Genomic DNA, 21,360 nt, shown 5'->3' on the forward strand with positions numbered 1-21,360 from the left:
GTGTGGGGCTGTTTGTATGGCACGCTGGCAGAGCAGTTACACAGGAAGCAAGCCATTGTTATATAATGGATAAAACTGCACACAAGCGGCAAGGGTTGAGGAGCAGAATAGTTAATGCCATGCAATATGGTCAGGTTTAATTTGGCCAATGTTGACTGGAAAAAAGCACAAACAATGTCTGACAGATTGTAAAAGTTTTCTTAGGCAAATACATAGGTTTAAATAAAGTTCAAAATCTTTTAGCCCAATTTCTTGTGTTTTGGATATTTTACCAGCAAGTCATTGAATAACACACAGAGGATATCTGAACATGTATACCTCTGACCGTCACCATAGTAATCAAGGCCATATAGTACATTAATACTGTACAAATTGATAATTTATCTCATGTTATTCAATTGTGCAATGTGCTTGCAATTACAGCTGCCATGAAATGCTGGCGGGTGTATGTGTTAGGGCCCCAATAGAGTAGAAAACAATAAATACACATGGAATTTGTTCAATAATTTAAGACTATCAAATATGACTGCAACTATATACTTAAAATCACTATGTGAAGAATGGCAATGTTAATATTGAATATTAAGATGTATTGATTATGCTAATTAATCATTATGCATTCTTGCTCTTGCACCATTAATATCAATATCCCCTAGTCTGCTTGTCGGGAGAAATGGGGAAATATATATTTTTTTTTTACGTGTGTTTTCATGACCACTACAAATTGAGCATTATTTTGCATTAGATAAATAAAGCCAAAAGTCAGTGTTTCCTTTCTAATCTAGTATTGCATTGCATGGGCCATCATAATAACACATGTATTTCTCTTCACTGTATAACACAGGCATTATCCACAAAACCTAAAAAGAGAAAGCAGTTAATCTATTACTGTGAATAATTCCGTGTATGTGCATTGACAATTATCCAAATGTTTCAGAATAAACAGCAGCCAAAGCTTGCCAGCTGTGTAGAGAAACACTTCCTCAACAGATAGGAGACATTGCAGTAGCACCCACACTGATTGACAGGTGATCTCTGACTGCCAGGAGCCGTGTAGAAACACCACAGCAATGAGCAATTCACACCACAGATGGTGTCAAAAGAAGAAATGGAAGCTTAAGTGCTTTCATACCATGCAGACCCTCCCCCAGCTCAGAAAAACGTTATGACCATGTTCCTTATTAAATAAAAGCAACAAACCCTGTACATTGGAGAGTATATTTTACACTATTTGATGCCTGACATTCATCCTTAAACAACTTGAAACCATGCACCATTACCGGCAAGCAGAAATAGAATCAAGGCTGTTTTAAAAAGAACATTAATCTGCACAAATCAATGAGGGGGGGGTGGTAATTATCTCTCCTCAGGCCTGTCCGCCTTCTCCCTGATGGGAGGTTGTGGAGGGCAGCAGCCAATGCAGCTCCTCTACCTCCACCAGGCTCATGTGTCAGCACGGTGTTTACCCTTGCACTTTCTGTGATGACAAACGAGAACAAATCACAGGCCAAGAGTGCATTAGTAGGGTTATCGGGTTATGTGCTGGTAAAATATAAGCCTGACAAAATGCGTTTTCCCAGAGAATCTCTGAGGTGTCATCCAGCAAAGTGGAAAATAGACTTCCTGCTATGTAACAATCCTTCTCAGTGCTCCAGGCTAATGCCTGGTGATAAATGTTTGGGGAATGATACCTATTTTATTCAAGGCAATTTAACATTGTTCCTCCCTAAACTTTATAATTTTGAGAACACAACTCTGACCTGTGTCCTGAATCCAAATCAAAAGTAAAATGTAATAAACGTTCCCTTAGGTTACTGTTGTTAGGTTTGTCAAGCTTTTGCACCCAGCATGCCAATTTCGCACTTTCAACCATATCAGTGAACTATTTCAAAGAAAAAGATGGAAAATTGCTTGAAATGATAATTCTGGAATAGACAGCAACACTACAACACATGTTTAAGAGCTACATTCACATTCAAGTTAATTTGTAGACAAATTGCGAATATAGAGGGTATTACAATCACGGAAAAAGTGAATTACTCCCTATCACACATACCTTCAGTAGCTAGCGTAGCATTGAAATGTTAAAGCTAGTGAATGATGCTTAGGTACATTGCTAATTTAAGCTTCACAGATTGTTACTGTGACCTGCCCCACCGGGGAGGGGGGGCTGCGATAATAAAAGGGGGTTAGGATACTTAACGCTAACCTGGGTTCCCCAATACGAGCCCTTAGGACAAGTCACGCAGATAAGAATAAAAGGATGGACAGGGACGCGGCCTCAAGTTCAAATGTTTATTATATGAATAATCAAGTAAAAGTTCAGTAATATAAAATGCAGATTACAACTTATTCAGCTTTCCCAGTCGACACACCTAAGTCCCACGATTGAAGGCTGGCTCTGACAAGGAGAGAATAACAATATCACACATAATGATAGTTAAATAGTTAAAAAGTGATTATTCTGGCCAACTGCTGAGGGTTTCCCCAAAACCACAATATCACCACGTGTAGCTGTATTCGATCAACACTCACTGCAAATCACCCATATCTGCATGCAAAAAGTGCCCAGCAAACCACATGCTCCACTCCACAGTATGGCCAGGATCGTCACTGAAGAAGTATAAGCACAGAGACAGTAGTAGACCTTGTGGGACAGAGTGGGTCGTTACAATGAGGGTGCTGTCGCTTTAAAGATTAAATCACTAGTTTGTACACAATACAACAAACTAGTCAAAAACAAAACATAGAAGGTAGGCAAAACGGTAGCAAACTAATCCTAAAATAAATGGAGAAAGGAGATTAGAAATTGTATAAAGACTTATATGAATGTCCTTCAATGTAGGCCTACATACAATTAATCTCCTACCTCTGATGCAAACGCATTCACTCAATTATCACCTCACTGGACACCTCCGCAACGGTGATTCTGTACACTACACAGTCTCTGCTGGGGCTGTCAAGAAGCCTGGCGTTTACAGGCCACATGTTAACAATTTAGTGGTAGGCCTACACTGAATGTTACAAGTCCTAACAGCAGCTTCACATACCTCGTATAGGGGGAATACACGCCTATCAGCCAGACAACGATAACTGGAACAAGAACACTCGTAATAGTCACAGCTGATTTGGGTGAGGACGAGTGAGTGGGCATTTAAAGTGTGGCGGGAGATGCTGAACTACGTACAGCTGGGCGTTTTCCTTATATGGAAGGGCCAGCTGACTAAAGAAGGGGGGGTGTGTTTTAAAGGGCCAGTGGCGGCCCAGCCACGTGAAGAAATTATCTGACAGCTAATCCAGAAAACAGTAGCGCCGGCTACAATCACCATAAGCTGTATGTTTTTTCTTTAAAACACAACAGTTCAGAAATATGTAACTCCTTCCAACCTGGTTGTAATGAAGGACATCTGAACTGATTGACCAAACGCTATGGCCATCCTGCGGTTAAGGGGCAGGGTTTAGCAAAGGTTCAGTTGTCCCATTTCACAATGCACCAAAAGTATGCAATTGTAGAGGGTTATGAATGTCCTTTTAATATTTAAGGAGACAAACAAACTAAAATAAATATGATTATTACATATCTGTAGATGCATGTCATGTTCTATGACAATGACAAAGTGCACTCACCTCTTGTAGAGGCTTTAAATGCCAGATCATACTATATGTACTACCACACAGTGCATTCAGTATGGGATGGAAATGGGGCACAGCTGTAGTTTCACCAGGGTATCTGATGTCAAAAACAGTATTAGGGCAGTAGTGGGTCAATTTGCCATTTGCAGTGACCTACACTCAGATAAACATTGTATCTTTTTGATGTCCTTGTTCTAGGCAAACAAAATAAAAGGCTGTCATTCATTATTGTAATTTAGTTCAACAACCATACCAGACAACCCCTAGCATCCTGTCAATCACAATCGGGTTCATTATTTGAACAATAAACATCATGCAGTTTTGAAGGACTTAGCAATCATCAATTGAGAACATACGCTCATCATGAAAATGTTTACTGAGGTAAAAAATCAACTGAAAGATAAGGTCATTTCTATACAATATGACTTTCTTTTGCAACTACAGAAGTCGCTAGCCTTTTAAAATAATTAAACTTTCATGTCTGGATAGTTAAGGCACTTCCGCATTTTTCTCTTTTCAGACATTAAAGTTGCTGCATAATTCAAAATGTGCATATTCTGGAGTCAATAATCTGTAAAATGTGTAAAATATATGACCCAATACACCACGTTATTATTTGTGTCAATATATCCAGTGATTAGAAGGGTTGGTAGCCAACACTGCCAATACAGTTAGCTGCTAGATTAAGTCCTATAATGCTGACATCAGCATGACAGCTGTTCTCACATTTCTTTCAGCACACACAAACACACACACACGCCTCAATCTTCCCCTCTTTCTCACACTTTTCATCCACAAACCCTACTGTTGAAGTGCTCGTGGCTCGAGGAGACCTTCAGGGGACCTTGTTGGTGAATACCGGCGGCTGGATGTAACACAGAGGAGCACGCAGCCATTTGCCGGAGATATATGGCTGAGAGAAGAGATTGTGACAAGCCTTTTTTGCAGATGGCAGACAAGCCTGACAATCTCACATTGTGCTCGTCCCTCCTATCTGCTGAAAGGCCTCAGTTAACGGTAGAAAAGAAAAAGAGGGGAAAAATAAAAAAGATGTGCGGAGAAAATATGACAATACAATGAAAACATCCAGATGTAGACAACGCCAACATTTTCCAAAGCGTATAAACTATAAAGCAGCAAGGTTATATACAACAATTTGAATGTAGGACACCGACATGTACATCTTTTAGTCAACTTTATTGTAAGAAGCTCTTTGCAGCCGCCCTATCTCATGCACACAAACACAGACAGAGGAACAAAGGAGGCACACGCTATAACGAAGCTCCCTCTTGCCTAATTGAGGTGATTGATGCTGTGCTTGAAACTTGTAACATCCAGGGTTTCATTAAAACAAAATGCAAGAATCAAGATAACGGCACAGGGGGGGCTACATAAAAGTGGCAGCCTTGAAATTGGAGCAGATATAAGTCCCAGTTCTCACTTAATTCCTAAAACAGACAATTTGAGAGAAACGATAAATTCAAGGCTTTTCTTGCTTAGTTCTTTTAATTAGTTTAGTACTATCAGTGACAGTTGAAAGGTCACAGTCATGATTATGGCCGTGTGGGTTGAGTGGGAGGGATTGTTAAATAAGTGAATGTTTGTATTGGATTGAACTGTGACTTTTGAAATAAAGTACAGCAGTTTTGTAAAAAAGTCTATACTCTCTTATAGCACCCATGATGCCCATATGCGCCAACCTACAACCAACGCATACCAATGTTTTCCCACCTGTGGTTCAAGGCAGCCTCGTAGCAACGGGTGTCCCCGGATATGCCTGTGCCATCTAAATCTCAATCACTCCCACTAAAATCATAAAATATTTATTGTAGCAGAGCACCAGCTGTCAGACATGTGGTCGACTACTCTTTTGAGTCCAGCTGGCTATGTTATTTTATTATCCAAATAAAATACTTGATTAACAAGTTGCTATTCACTACAATTCTTCTACTGTATTTTACAACCACTACTGTAGACCTCGTATCAAAACAAAGAAGGAATTATGATAGAAAAACGAATATCAACATTGCATTACATGTTACTTGTTAGACGCTTTTATCCAAAGCGACTTACATACTCAATACTGTGGGCAATCCCCACAGGAGCAATTTGGGGTGAAGTGTCTTGCCCAGGGACACAACGACATGCTGACTGCAGTGGGGTTTGAACCTGTGCTCCCCTGATCTGAACACCATCAAGTAATACATAATAAATGTGATTGCAAATGCTCTGATCAGTCAGAAAGTATAGGCTGAAAAACACAAAATATACGTATATATGTATATTTCCCAAATTGGCACTGAAAGTTGAATAAAATATTGTACTTAAAGTGCAAGCTGCATATATGTCCAATGTTAGTATAATTAATTGGTATACCGTTCTTGCCTACACAAGCCATATGTACTTCTCTGAGAGAGAAAAGGCTATACAATACAAGCAAATGTTGATGTATGGCTGAACATTTTATTTTTCAGGAAAGAACATGCTCTAAATGTTGAATAGAAAGTCACACAGAGATGCCAACAGGCTGTATCATTATGAATTAATTGTCTGGTTTGGATTTTAAATAAAGTCTACCTCAAATCTGTAGTTATTTTTTCGTTAATGAGAATACTTGTAGGATAATATATCATCTACTGTATAGCTTCACAATGGTCTAAATATGCCTTCACATGATAATAAATTGTTATCGATGTTTTCAGGCAGTAACGCTACCATTGGCATGGCACACCGCTCAAAAATCACAACCTAGTTCCCACCAAAGTACAAATTATTTCAACTCTGACCTTGGTTGCACACTCATATAATAAACAAAGCAGTATTGGATGGTATAATTATTAATTTTCATTTTCTCTCATAGAATTTCTTTGGGTTATTTTTGCTACACCTGGGAGGAAACGGGGATGGTTTTTTAAATCGAACAGCACCATTGTCAACTTTATAATCTCCATGTTTTGCCAAATCAAATGTAGGCAGTGAGAAAGGTCTATTTGCATCTGAGTGAGTCCAAACAACAGTAAAGAGAAATTCTCAGGAGATAATCAAGCTTGATTAGGCTCAGGATAGGGCAGATTGAGGTCAAAACCGACACACAAACAAAAAGTGTCAAATTGTCTGGAGATTGCAGAATTGAAATGGATGTGAAACCTGATTTAGCCATTGGACCTTGGTGTATTGAGTAAATAAACACATATTTGAAAAAACTGTTGGATTAGTCAATCTCCTTGGACCTTTTGGGGAAAGGGAAGAGGTACTTGTGCATTCAAAAGTTTTATATACATGGACAAACACTGATTGTACCATAAAGAACTACACTGAAAAACCAAGTGAAAACAGCTCGATAAATGTGAACCAGCCAATAAGCAAGTCATTTATCAGCATTACTTTTGTGATAGGCAACTCTGTTTGGTTTTCACCAACTCCAGTTTAGCTTTTATTGGATATAACTTGGATAAAAAATAGACCTTAAATATCCAAAGTATACAGAAACCAAAACACGATGGCTCTAGAGAGGACCTTTAAGGTTCTTTGAAACACTTAGAAAAGGATTGGTGAATTAAGAAAACTGTATTAAATGCAGTAGCGAACCGTGTATATCACAACTGGAACTTCTGTAGACACAAACACACCCCCCGCCACCGCCCCCCCACCCGCCGTTATAATGTCCGTGATTTCACTGAATTGTCGTCTTGAAAAGGGTACTGACAAGAATTCTGCAACATCATCATCTTCACCTGTTGCACTTGCCATTTCAACGTTAAAAACAATACAACGGCATATGAATTGCTTCGTCCCATTTATCTGGATCCTCTGTCTCGAGCCAGTGAACTAACGGGCCTTCTAGAGCAGTGGTTCTCAATTTCTCGCATCAAATGACATCAAAACGCATTTTAATGGCCAAACTAACTTTAAAATAGGCATTTTCCACCGAGAATAAAACGAAGTTCGGCCATGTTTTTTTTTCTGCAGGGAGAAATTTGAAGATCACGTGACATAGACGCTAGCCATTGGAATGAATGGAATTGCAGTTGGAGGTCAACCAATCACAGAGCTTGAGAACTAATCACAGGGCTTGTCAAACAGAGCACATGGTCTAGTCCTAAACGATAGCTGGGGATTCTGGGTAGTGTAGTGTCTTCTGCTATCCTTTACTCCGAAAATATATTTGTTTCTCCGAATCGAAGGGGAAAAATACAAAAGCATTGCACACAATTTAAACAAATCAATGTTGTGTAATTAACAAGGATAATCTGGTGTTTTTTAGTCGATGAGTAGTGCAGATATCACTGTAAAATCAATCGACAGTAAGGGGAATACTTACTTCCGGGTGTACAATTCTCCGTTATCCAATGGGAATGGACGCTCACATTGCCTTTAAGAGCTGCCGACATAAATGAATGCCGTGCTTCCATGAGCGTCAAATCCCGCCGCAACTGGGAATACATTGAAATCAGTTGAAAGCTATTTGCGTCCCTTTATGAAGCTGAAGGAGCCTAGGAGCGTCACAACTGCACGCCACAGGACCCTGACCAAGCGTCGCTCCTGGACGATTATGGAGTGAGAGTGTGTTGAACTGTGATGTGTGCAAGAAGGCAGTTCGCTACTGTGGCCACTTTGTATTGTTATTTTCATGTTTGCACTTTACATTTGCAAAAGTAAAACGTTTATTTGTCTATAAAAACGGTCCTGTCTTTAATCATGAAAATGAATTCAGATTTAGTCTATGTATGATGCTTTCAGCTCAAAAATCATGTCATGCAGCTCTCCCCTATATGAAAGTAGGCTACATAAGACGCTTTTCATTTAAAAAAGTATAGGTATCGGTATCGGCGATACTGGGCCTGAAATACTTGGTATCGGATCGAATCCAGATTTTGTAGTATCGCCCACCCCTAGTTCTCAACTGGTCAGTCCTCGGGACCCACTTTTTCCTTTGTCAATAAATCGCGACCCGAAATTTTGAACCACTCAAATCTATTATATGATCTATCTGTAATATAGGCCTATACGCTTTTCAGCATACAATATTAACTAAAGTGAAATACATCCCTTGTATCCCTTCACAGAACTAAAGTGTTTAAAAAAAAAAGGTTTAATGAGATGATGGAATCAAAGCTGAACAGTATAACATAAAAAGGCACACATGCTGAAAACCCAACCCCAGCAAGAGAAGAGCAAAGAGGAGATAGTTTTTGTGAATTACTTTCAATTGTGGGTAGGGTAGATAGCTCTCATTGTTCTGTGACCTGTCAATCATCAAACCGGGGGTCATATTTCATTATGTGTTCATATTTATCTGAAGATGTACCCATGGATGTAGCCTATAGAGTAGTTATACCGCAAAGTTATTCTCCGTGGGGACTTCCGGCAACAATCTTGTTTCTGATTGGCCAGAAGACTCGCAAAAACATCAGCAAAGATGTTTTATTAACAAGATGATCACTACGTGACAGAAGTTTTCAAAACTGTTTATGGTCTCCGGTACTTCCAGTCCAACTGCATGCACAGCGTTAGACAACGGGCCTTCAAAATAAAAGTGGGACTTTTATAAAAAAAAAAGAATTATTTGTTTTCTATTTTATTTTCTTCTCTCACACATCTGCGACCCATTCGAAACGGGTCCGCGACCCACCAGTTGAGAACCACTGTTCTAGAGTACCCTGGAACCGAGGGAAACTCTGAAAGAATACGCCCATTGGCTACAAATCAATATGATTGGTTGATCAAACTGTCAGTCCAAACGTACGTTCATTCAGTGCAACGGCCAGGGCATTCTATCAAGGATGTAGAATACCTTGGTTGAAGGATATTCTACCCAGAGACCCAGAAAAATATCTCATTGGTTGCATTTTTTTGTAACACAAAACCACTCAAATGTGTAGTGCATGGACCGAGAAAGACAAACCAATCAACGTAACACTGTAATATTACAGATCAACAACACAGATACGATTCTCATTTATTCAATTTATTTATATTTTATTTAATTAAATCTATTTTTTGTTTGTTTTATCTAAGTTTTCCAGGGTATTCTCTGAATACCTTGAAGGCCCTGACGGTTCGCCACTGATTAAATGTTATTCTACCAATTGTGGTCTGCAAAAAATGTTCTGTACTGTGTAATTCCTTCCTCTACTCTTTGTGCCATTTCCCTGTGGCTGCTTATATCAAATTCCAAACCCTGGTACTAATGGAAGTGTAACCTTGTATTGTCAAGGTTTCTGTCCAGGCTGACACACCAACCCTCTTCTCTATGTCATAACTGGCAGCTCTCCCTTCCCCACCGTTGCCTGAACATATTTCCACCGAGGCTCCAAATCCGTTCTACCTAGCTCTCCTAATGGTAGAGAAACCTTCCTTCAGGTAGAACTATAACTGTTTTCTCATATGAAAAAAGGAGGCTGCATTTGAGAGAACTACAGTTTACAGGTCTACTATCATGCAATTTGTAGGCAATAGCATAGGTCTCAGATATATACAAATATATTAAAAAAAATGTCTATGAAGTGTTTTGCTCAAAATACCAAACAGATCACCCATTCTAGCCATGTATCATATTCCTCCGTTTCAGCCTTGTTACTAAAGTGCTGATTCAGGGTAAGCTTTTACCAACCCAGTCTCACAAAAAAACGTGTAATAACTACGTTGGTCCACAACGTAGGACGTAGTATTTCTACAAAAACGCCTCTGAAATTGTAAGATCCCTACGTTTTTTTTCACCATTCATTCCAATGGCTGGCATCTACAGTATGTAACGTAATCTTCAAATTTCTCCCTGCAGAAAAAATGGCCGAACTTCGTTTTATTCTCGGTGTAAAATGCCTATTTTAAAGTTAGTTTGGCCATTAAAATGCGTTTTGATGTCATTTGATGCGAGAAATAGGAGTTGTTATTTCAGATTATGTGTGCAGTGGATGTAGATGATCTTTAGTTTGCTAGTTATTACGAAGATTACTTCAGGAAATTGTGTCTATACAACGTTTTCATTGTCACCAAGGTGGTTGCTAGGGACGCTGCTATCGATATTATTTCTGTTATGTTGTGTAACTGTTTAATGGTGTTATCTTTATTGCTACCCCCTTCCCTTTCAATTTATAGTGTTGGTCCACAGCGCAAACGTATTAGTTTAACAAAATCCGCATCTAAAATTGTGGCATAGATACGTTATTTTCCCCTGTGCAATTCTCCATTTACTCAAAAATAACACATAATTATCCTTGTGTTTATTTATTTGTTTGATTAATAAACACAAGTTGGAGTCCGTCAGGACCGAGGGTCGGAGCAGCTCATTTACTTTACAGAATATTACACCCAGAAGTAAGTATTCTCTCCGCTTCGCTTGACAAACCCCGTGATAGTCCTCAAGCTCTGTGATTGGAGAGTGTGCAGAGCGTCGAACAGCACTTGAAATGGGATGGAACCACGGCAGACTGTCCAAAACTGGATTTGAACGGGTCCAACCCGTCCGTCCCCACCCCACCCCGTCCCCAGAATACACATGCTGGCTATTGTGTTTCGCAACATGCTCTAGGGCACGTCTCTACTGGGAGTTGTAGTTTTAAAAGACGTTTTCGTATTTCCCATAATAAGAAGTGTCTAGTATTAACCCTCTGGAGTGTGCGCATAATTTTACGTAATTAATCATATATTTTTGATTATAAGGAGTAGAAATATGATTCAGATATCCGCAGAATCGCTGGAAGGGTAACTTTCCAGCGGTATCTCCTGTGAGACTGTAAACAGGGCACAGCAGCCAATATGGCCGCTCAAAGCAGCTTGACTTTAGACTGTGTGGGATTGGTGGATTGGTGTGTCCGTCAAGGAAATCTCGGCCGGCAGCCATCATGATCTGAAATGACCAATGGACATCGAGAAATCACTAAGGACTTACCCACCAAGTAAAAAAACATAAACGACGTGTCTCCCATCAGTTTACGTCTGTGAGGAGACTTTGGGAGAAGTCTCAGTCCATGCCTAACATTTTTGACCCGGCAGATACTGTCTAAATGCTACGGTGATGAAATGCCATATCATGCTCCAAACACATCAAGGATTATTTCTGAAACAGTATGGAGCTCAAATGTTTTTTCTCTTGCGGGTTTACCACAAGGCGAGTTCTTTTTTAATTTCCTGCTTTTGTTGTTAGTGATGTTTGCTAATGTAAACAAAGACCATCATACGTCCAAAACACGCATTGATTCTGATATGTCATATCGGATGGCAAATCTGGATCAGCTCCATTGTACCCCCGTTTTTAGAGATTTGCACAAGGAGGAAAAGGGAGAGGGTTTTATTTGCTGACACTTTGTGAGTTCCCTGACACACCGGGGACACATATTTATGTATAAAATATATCCAAAAGTGCGTTTTGCATGATAGGTCCCCTTTAAAGGTCCCATGTCTTGCTTTGCTGGTTATTACCCGTCCCCTTGTGTGTTATGTAGCTTTGTATGCATGTAAACGGTCTGCAGAGTCACAAACCCTAAAAGTACACCCTGTAGCGAGTAAAACTCTAACACAGAAAAGACCTGTCTATGCTGCCCCAGAACGCCTCGTTGGCGATTTCTCTTTTTCCATTGTTTACTTCCTGGGTATAGTGACGTATTTCGGGTATAGTGATGTAACGTAACGGCTCCGCAGATTGGTCCAAATGTACCAATCCGCGGAGCCGTTATTACGTCCGCGGAGCCGTTACGTTTGGACCAATCCCCGGACTTCCTCACACACACACACACACACACTCGGCGGGACGTTGCGAGGCTCGCTGCGAGGAGCGGGACACTGAGCTTGCTCACTGGTGTGGGGTTGGCGAGACACCGCGGAACTCAGCCTGGGCACTGGGCTCACAGGGAGGGGGGGGGGGGGGGGGGGGGCAGGAGCTCCAACAAGCCGTTTAGGACAGAGTGAATACACATCATATAAAGAAAAGCTGTATGAGAAACCAATGTGAGTTTGGAAAATTACACAATATAAATGTATTTTAGTATACCTCATCAATGGAATTATGATCAGTAGAAATGCATGGCCATGACATGGGACCTTTAAGACAATGTATTAGCCAGTTGAGCAGTAATGGTAGGACTCCTTAGAATGGGCTGCTGGAGAATAACTCTTCAGCAGTGATGACAGACTGCTCCACTCCAAGCAAGGGAGCCTGACAACACTGGATCTTTCCATAATCATGCATATGTTCTCCTTTATCATGAAGCATCACAGACCAGCTGCGTTGGTAATTATCTGTTTTCTGCGTGCAGTTTACTGACATAACCTTACATCATTTCTGGGTAATGAGGATGGAAACTTTTCAACAGCTTCCTCTTAATGCTATTTTGCAATGCTAATTTCTTGGTTCGTCTGTTAGCTTTAAATTAATATACTGCAGGCTACCGATGTTTATTGTGCAGTTTACTGGATTTAAGCTTGGTTTATAGTTGATGCAAGGGATTAATGGCAGCTTATATTTTCTGTTCAGTGTCAGATGTCATCCGTTGATACCATCATTGCAACACTGCTTTAATATATTCCCCATAGAAATAGTGTTTTCATTTATTATCCACTTTGTGACAGAGCGACTGCCATCAACATTATTGATCCAGAATAGCATCGATGTTATGGAAGAGATGCCTTTGTTACCTCTGCGTTTCTGAAAGGAAAGACAATGACCTAACCAATCACAGTTGCCAAGTGGTGACTATGGCAAAGATGCATTTTAGCTATGTGCATAGGCTCAATATGTACATTGTACTATAAATTCACCTTTACACGTATATTAAAAGTCATTTAATTGAACCTTGTCACTGCTGGTGGTTTGACGCTGTAGATTTAAGATAGTGATAAATCATTGAACGCCCAACCATCATTGAGATACAGCTGCATAGATATAACCTGAAAAATGTGTTTTTACACAGGGCCATCTGATAAACTGTCATTCAAAACTGTTTTCAAAGGCCATAAAAGAGTAGAGTGAATGCACAATATGTCAATCAAACTCAAAAATAAATGCTCCCCAGTTATCATACAAGTCTTCTATCACAGCATACTCTAACCCCCTTTAGGAGCCACCATTGTTGTTTTGTTCACATACATTTTGGTTTAAAGTGTCTTTTAATAGGGCTCTTAAATGGACAGGCTAAAACAGAGACAGAATGAGAAAAATTAAGTTATATGAACTTTAAAATAGTCATGATATGTCTCTCCCCTGTTAGTAACAAGTTTACTTTGCGAAACTAATAAAAACCCTCATTGAAAGAAAGCACTGATTTATTATGTATAATTAATTCTGTCAACATTTGTCACCATTAGATACATTTTAAAAGCCTTTCTGTGATAATATTTACAGAAATATGACAAGTAGCCTTTGGGAAAACCAATGCAGCACTTTGTGTTCATTGGCTGAGAGTTTAGAGAGAATTTGATTTGGAGCAGAACAGCCTGTTAAACCTCTGAAGACTCTTTATTCAGTACATCCTTCACTGCCTTTCCATCCACTGTAACATTTTATGAAGTGCAACTGCAGCTGCTGCTGCTACACCAACGGCACAACTTTCAGGAGCGAAACAAGAATTCAAGGTTGGTTGGTTCCTGGTCTCTGCGATATTACCCTCTGGAGGAAAGGGGCATCAATCGCGCTTGTCTGGAGGAACAAAAGCCTTTGTCTGCAGCCGGGGAGTTTTTTGTTTTTCTATTTATAATTTCTCTCTGTTTTTCTCCCTTTCTCCAAAGCTCCTCCTGTGGCTTCCATTAAGAACGCAGTAGGGTTCTGCTAAGTTCCAGATCGCTTCAAAATACTTCAAAAGTATCTTCTGACAAAATGGGAAATCAGATCATGAGGTTCGCTTTGAAGGAGGACTTTATATGTGTATCTGTGTTTATTTTTGTAATTTAGCTTCTTGTTTTTTTTTATTTTAAGGGTGAGGGCTGTGTTATTTGTATTCCTCTCCTTGTCGTACTCTGTTGGGCACAAATTCTAAAAACTGCAGCAGATGATGAATACATTATCGCAGAGCCACGGGCATCAAGGAGAGAATTAATGTGATTTTAAACTCTGATTTATCGACCAACAAGATGCTTCACTTGGTTCATTTTCTCAAATTATGTTGATTGACCCGAAGATTTAGAGAGATTAAGTCAGGTCATGCTGCCAACGATATCATTTCATTTCCACTTTGTTTACAGTCACATCAGTTCCTTGTGTAACTTTGTGCTCATATCTCATTTAGCCCTGTTTAGACATGATATTAACATTCACCTCTTTTAATCCGATAACAAGTGGACGAGATTAAGAACAGGTATGAATGCACCCAAAAATCAGCAAGGACGCATTGAGATTCCAATGTTTGTGTGTAAGAGAATGAAAAGAGGTTTAGAAGAGAGTTGTAGTCCAGGCACAAAGAAAATAAAAGTGGAGGTAATGAAAAAGGGACCCTAACCCCATCACCACATTTGAAGGCACACATAATAAGAGTTCTGTTGTTGGCATTGTTCACGATTGTTTATTTTTTAAGTAACTGGATTTTCAAAAAGTAGTATTTTGAAGTATTTCTTATGACTAACACCCGCCTGCATGCTATTAAAGGGAGGGACCGTTGGTAGACAATAGCTTTATGTTTTAAGGTTCATAAGTGTAACGAATTAGAATCCGGGAAAATTACAAACAAACAACCCCTAAACTTAATCCTAACCCTAGCTGCTTTTTCATTTCATTGAACCGTGTTAATGCTGGTCGTTTGATGCTGTAGACAAAGTGATAAATCATTGAAAGCCCAACCATAATTGGAATGTACAAATAAAATGACGAGTCAAATGTTTTGTTTGACTTTTTTTCACCCCTAAACCAAACCCTAGCTGCTTTTTCATTAGTCTTCACACTTTTCTGTAAACATTTCTAGTGAACATGATTTTTATTTTCCTTATAGAGCAGCAAAATTAGTCTAATAACGTTGTTGCTAAAGACATATGTCAAGACAATGCCAGCTATGAAATGATGTGAACTGTCCACTTGTGATGGGATCACGTAGGAAGCATGTTAATATGAGGTATGCAACGGGCCTTCCTCCTCTTCTTCTTCTTCCTCCTGACATCCTGCTGACCAACTTCCTGCGGTGCTATTACAAAACATGATTAATTTATTTGAAATACAATGCAGTTTGTCTCTGCCAGCCCCCTTTCTTTCTCTCATTGTGCACACATTCTCATTACCATGCAAAGCAATCTTACCTCCACAAGGTCAACTTTTGCAATGGAGGTACAACAGTAACTATAGTTCCTCTGGGGAGATAATAAACCAAGTGTTTGCAAAAGAGAGCACCATCATTCTAAGTCTTCATCCAATGAATACAATGATCAGGCTTTGCTTGAGAAAGTAGAAAGGGGTAAGCAGGGAAATCAAGGAGCTAGGTAGACCAGAAAGAGAAGTGGTGGGGGGGGTTGCAGGAAGTGAGAAAGCAATCAGAGAAAAAAGCATGTGGAAGTGGAGAGATAAGTAAAGGTGTGAAATCTGTAGGAAGGCATGGCAAGGGGAGGAGAGCTGGTTGAGTGACTGGATGAAAGAAATGGAAAGGATGACGAAAAGACGGAATGTTATAGAGTCACATTTCCTTACACTTCATCAGTTCTGCTGAGAAATACATTTTCTCTGACCAAAACAACCAGGCGATGCAGATTTATAATCTCAAAGCTGCTTTTTTGTATTTTTCAACCTAAACTCTACATACTGACAAGCGCTTTTGGTGAGCAAACATTGTTTTATGGCGCCTGTGCTCCTCCACTGCACAGCTCCTTTTATTCCACTTACATTTAAGGGATTCAATAAATAGCCTTCGCACGAGGAGCGTCTTTAACTGGAAACAAAGCAAAACAAGCTTGACAGAGCTGTGTGTGTTTTTTCCTCTTTGAATTTGGTCATTATTCTGCACAGAGCTGAGAGGAAGCCAAGTGTGGCAGGTGAGAGCATCTCGACTAGACAGCTGTCAAAGCCACTCTGCAAGCAAGCAAGTTCAGTGCAGGAGAGCAGCATCACCAGCGGAGGCCTCCCCGCTCCAACTGGTAAGAAGCAGGTACAGTCGGCGTACAGGCAAACACACAAACACGCTCCGGAGGAATCACACCAACACATACACCTGCACGGGTGGTTTTATTGCCATGGCAACCGGTGATTGATCCCCTGAGTTATGCAGCGAGAGAGGGAATATTAATGACGGAGAAGAAGCAGCAGCGGAGGATAGAAAGTGACGGCACAGTGGGTGAGAAAACAGGCTAATATACACATAGAGGCTCACACTAATATGCCGAGGGATGGATCAAAGGAAACAGCATGTAGAAAGATTTGTGTTTGGCCATGTCTGCGAGGCAACACTGTCACACTGGAGGCTTTCATGCTCCATTTCAAACTGCTGCTCACTGCTGATTGTATGGAGGAATTTGGGTACTGAAGGAACGGTTGGTTGTAAGACACAGGCAACACATTCCACAACTTAAATGTTATATTGTTTAAAGGGAACTGCACCAGTCTCTCAGTGCAGATCAAAATCAGTTTACTTTCATGCAGAAGAGGAAGCAAAAGAAGTATGTAGAGATTGGTCAAACCATGTATCAATCAAACTATTTCCGAAGCCAGTCCGGAAGAGGGAACATATCAATAATGGTGCCATTTTTGCTCATCTTTAAGATACACTCTACAGTTATGAAATACCTAACGATACGGCAGCATCTAGGCTACGCTAAGCGCTCAGGAGTCGTAGTTGTTGTGTTGGGCTAACAGTTGAAACTTAAACCACAGAACTGCGTACTGTAGCTGCACGTAAATCCACATAGGACGCTGCTGGTCTTTTCACAAACACATTATTTGAAGCCTGACAACATGGATGTTGGTGTGGTGTTGTGATATCCCGACAATCTAGCTGCCTTGCGAGGTAAGTACTACTCAGCCCATGGAAACAGATTTCATAATGCCTTCAGTTGCTCTCTGACAAGACTGAAATTATTAATTTAATAATTACTGTTGTGTTTTACTGCCGCAGAAGAAGAATAAATCTGGCGCTCATCAACGACATTGTCTCTCCACGGCACATGTAAAGGCTTGCTAATGCTAACAGCGGCTAATGCAGGGCTGCCAACACTCACGCATTGAGCGTGAGAGTCAAGCAATTAACCCATATCTCAAGCACTCCCGCCACACTTGCCTTTCCTCACGCTAAGTTTTCGTCCAAAATAAATGTATATACATATAAAAATAAAGTGAAGGAACAGCAAACCGAGCGGTCTACAAAATGAGACGGTCTTCTGGCTTAGTTCAGTAAAGTTGGAACGATATTGGGAGATTCTGATTTCACGGATCAATAACTCATGAACAAAACGTTATTCAGACACAAATGACGTCTCCTAAGCACCGTGGTAAGGTTGACAATGAACTACAATCACATTTTGATCATAAAAAGCCAACACGCGCCGTCCTCCGAGCTGGACACATTACATTGGTCTCTATCTGCAGCCGAAGAAGAAACGACAACCCAGTCTCACAAAAAAACGTGTAATAACTACGTTGGTCCACAACGTAGGACGTAGTATTTCTACAAGAACGCCTCTGAAATTATAGGATCCCTACGTTTTTTTTCACCATTCATTCCAATGGCTGGCGTCTATGTCACGTGATCTTCGCATTTCTCACTGCAGAAAAAAAAAAAACATGGCCGAACTTCGTTTTATTCTCGGTGGAAAATGCCTATTTCAAAGTTAGTTTGGCCATTAAAATGCGTTTTGATGTCATTTGATGCGAGAAATATGAGTTGTTATTTCAGATTATGTGTGCAGTGGATGTACATGATCTTTAGTTTGCTAGTTATTACGAAGATTACTTCAGGAAATTGTGTCCATACAACGTTTTCATTGTTACCAAGGTGGTTGCTAGGGACGCTGCTATCGATATTATTTCTGTTATGTTGTGTAACTGTTTAATGGTGTTATCTTTATTGCTACCCCCTTCCCCGTCAATGTATAGTGTTGGTCCACAGCGCAAACGTATTAGTTTAACAAAATCCGCATCTAAAGATACGTTATTTTCCCCTGTGCAATTCCAGTCTCACATCTCACATCACATCGTTATTAACAAATACCGGAAACAGACCGAAAACATTTTTTTAAAATAAAATAATACTTTATTCCCTGTGTGCTTGCTTTTCTCTTTGAAAGTCATCACATAACGGCATTGTAATACACGGTTCGGCTGCATTAAATATTACATATCTGCCGTAGTTCTCTATTTATAGAGCCCTGATGAGAAGACTTCTAGACAAACATGAGGAACTGCCGCCAACACTGAAAATGTGACGTGGATCATAAATATATCAGCAATTAAAAAACATCTTACATTTATTTTCACACAATACGTCTCCTTGCAGTATCAACACTAATTCGGCTGACTTTTATATTTGATCCAATTGGCAGATAGGCTGTATCTAGGCTGTATTTACACCATAAAGGTGCACAGCTGATATAAAGGGACACCTAGTGGTTAAAGTATGTTATTGAATTTCATTATTTTTATTAATAGATATTAATAGGATCCCTATAAAGTATATTCATTACTCGTTATTCTCTACTAATAGTTAATTAAAGACTGTATATAATGACTATTTTGCACATCCCTTTCAAGATTTTCTAGGTTTATTGACATATCATATAGGCCTACACAACTATGGTGTAGTTATGCATTGAATGAAAAACTTGGATCGCAGGTTCCTCAATAGTGCATTACGAGACATCTATCAATATGTGTGTATACCTCCAGGAATGTTAACTATGTTGAAGCACTTATTTTAACTGATATTATACATATGTATTATACTCTTATAAGATGTATGTAGATATTTCATCTCCGGCCTTGTCAGGTATTGAACAATCAATAAATAAAGAACACAGCATTATTAAATATAAAACACAGAATTTGTGTGATTATACTAAATGATTTTCAAATAAACACCACTGCATATTTACAACTGTTACACATGCTGATGTAACGCAAATGTTCCAACTTGGGATCAATAAAGTATATCTTATCTTAAGATGATCGATGGCTACTGCCATATTTGCAAAATGTGCCTCTGAACCTTGACAAGTGCATGTTTCAGGCTTATCAATTAACAGGAGGGGTCACAAACATAAGACCAGCTGTTAAATAAAGCTCTTCTGACCTTAGCTGTCATGTGGGTATATATTAATGCTGCCCATTATGGGCAAAAGCTATTTTCACTCATTTATTAATTATATGTTTTAAATTTGAGTGTTTCCTATCCCCTAAACCTCCAGGGATGTACACAGTTTAATACTGGCAACTTCTTATTATGGGAAATACGAAAACGTCTTTTAAAACTACAACTCCCAGTAGAGACGTGCCATACTGTAGATAGAGAACATGTTGCGAAACACAATAGCCAGCATGTGTAGTTCTGGGGACGGGGTGGACCCGTTCAAATCCAGTTTTGGACAGTCTGCCGTGGTTCCATCCCATTTCAAGTGCTGTTCGACGCTCGACGTAACCCTCTGAGCACACTCTCCAATCACAGAGCTTGAGGACTATCACGGGGTTTGTAAAGCGAAGCGGAGAGAATACTTACTTCCGGGTGTAATATTCTCTAAAGCAAATGAGCTGCTCCGACCCTCGGTCCTGACGGACTCCAAATTGTGTTTATTAATCAAACAAATAAACACAAGGATAATGTGTTATTGTTGAGTAAATGCAGAATTGCACAGGGGAAAATAACGTATCTATACCACAATTTTAGATGCGGATTTTGTTAAACTAATACGTTTGCGCTGTGGACCAACACTATAAATTGAAAGGGAAGGGGGTAGCAATAAAGATAACACCATTAAACAGTTACACAACATAACAGAAATAATATCGATAGCAGCGTCCCTAGCAACCACCTTGGTAACAATGAAAATGTTGTATAGACACAATTTCCTGAAGTAATCTTCGTAATAACTAGCAAACTAAAGATCATGTACATCCACTGTACACATAATCTGAAATAACAACTCATATTTCTCAAATCAAATTACATCAAAACGCATTTTAATGGCCAAACTAACTTTAATAGGCATTTTCCACCGAGAATAAAACGAAGTTCGGCCATGTTTTTTTTTTCTGCAGGGAGAAATTTGAAGATCACGTGACATAGATGACCCGGAAGTCCCTCAGTGGCAGCCATGATAAGTGCCGTTCGAATTCTCTAGAATGATAGGAAAGGAGGTTTCAAACTTACTTTATAACCTCCTTTAGCTTAGGAACCACTGGACCTCCCTAACCGAAAGGAGGAGAAAATGCTTCCCCACAATGCCTTGCAGCCGCAGCATTTGACGTCACACAACAGTCGGCCGTTCACGGACACAAACGATTATGACGGAGAAATTATATCATGAAAGTTACGGTGCTTATTAAGCATTTTAAAACGTATGTGGTAAGTTGCCAAAGTGCTTTGTTTTGAACGTTCATCAGTATTATAATCAAAAAGAGAAATATGAACGTTAGTTTTTACTGAAATGATCAAATAAAGTCAACATTCCACTGAGCTGTGTGGGGTTTGTTCAACTTTTAAAAGATGTTTGAATGGTGATATACACAGTGATAGGTGTTAAGGACTAACGTTTATAATAAATACATTTGTATTGATTTTAAGATATTTTCATAGTTCATACAATCATACGTATTGGGATCATTTGTATTAATGT

This window comes from Gymnodraco acuticeps, unplaced genomic scaffold (genome assembly GCF_902827175.1).
Source record: "Gymnodraco acuticeps unplaced genomic scaffold, fGymAcu1.1, whole genome shotgun sequence".
NCBI lineage: Eukaryota > Metazoa > Chordata > Actinopteri > Perciformes > Bathydraconidae > Gymnodraco > Gymnodraco acuticeps.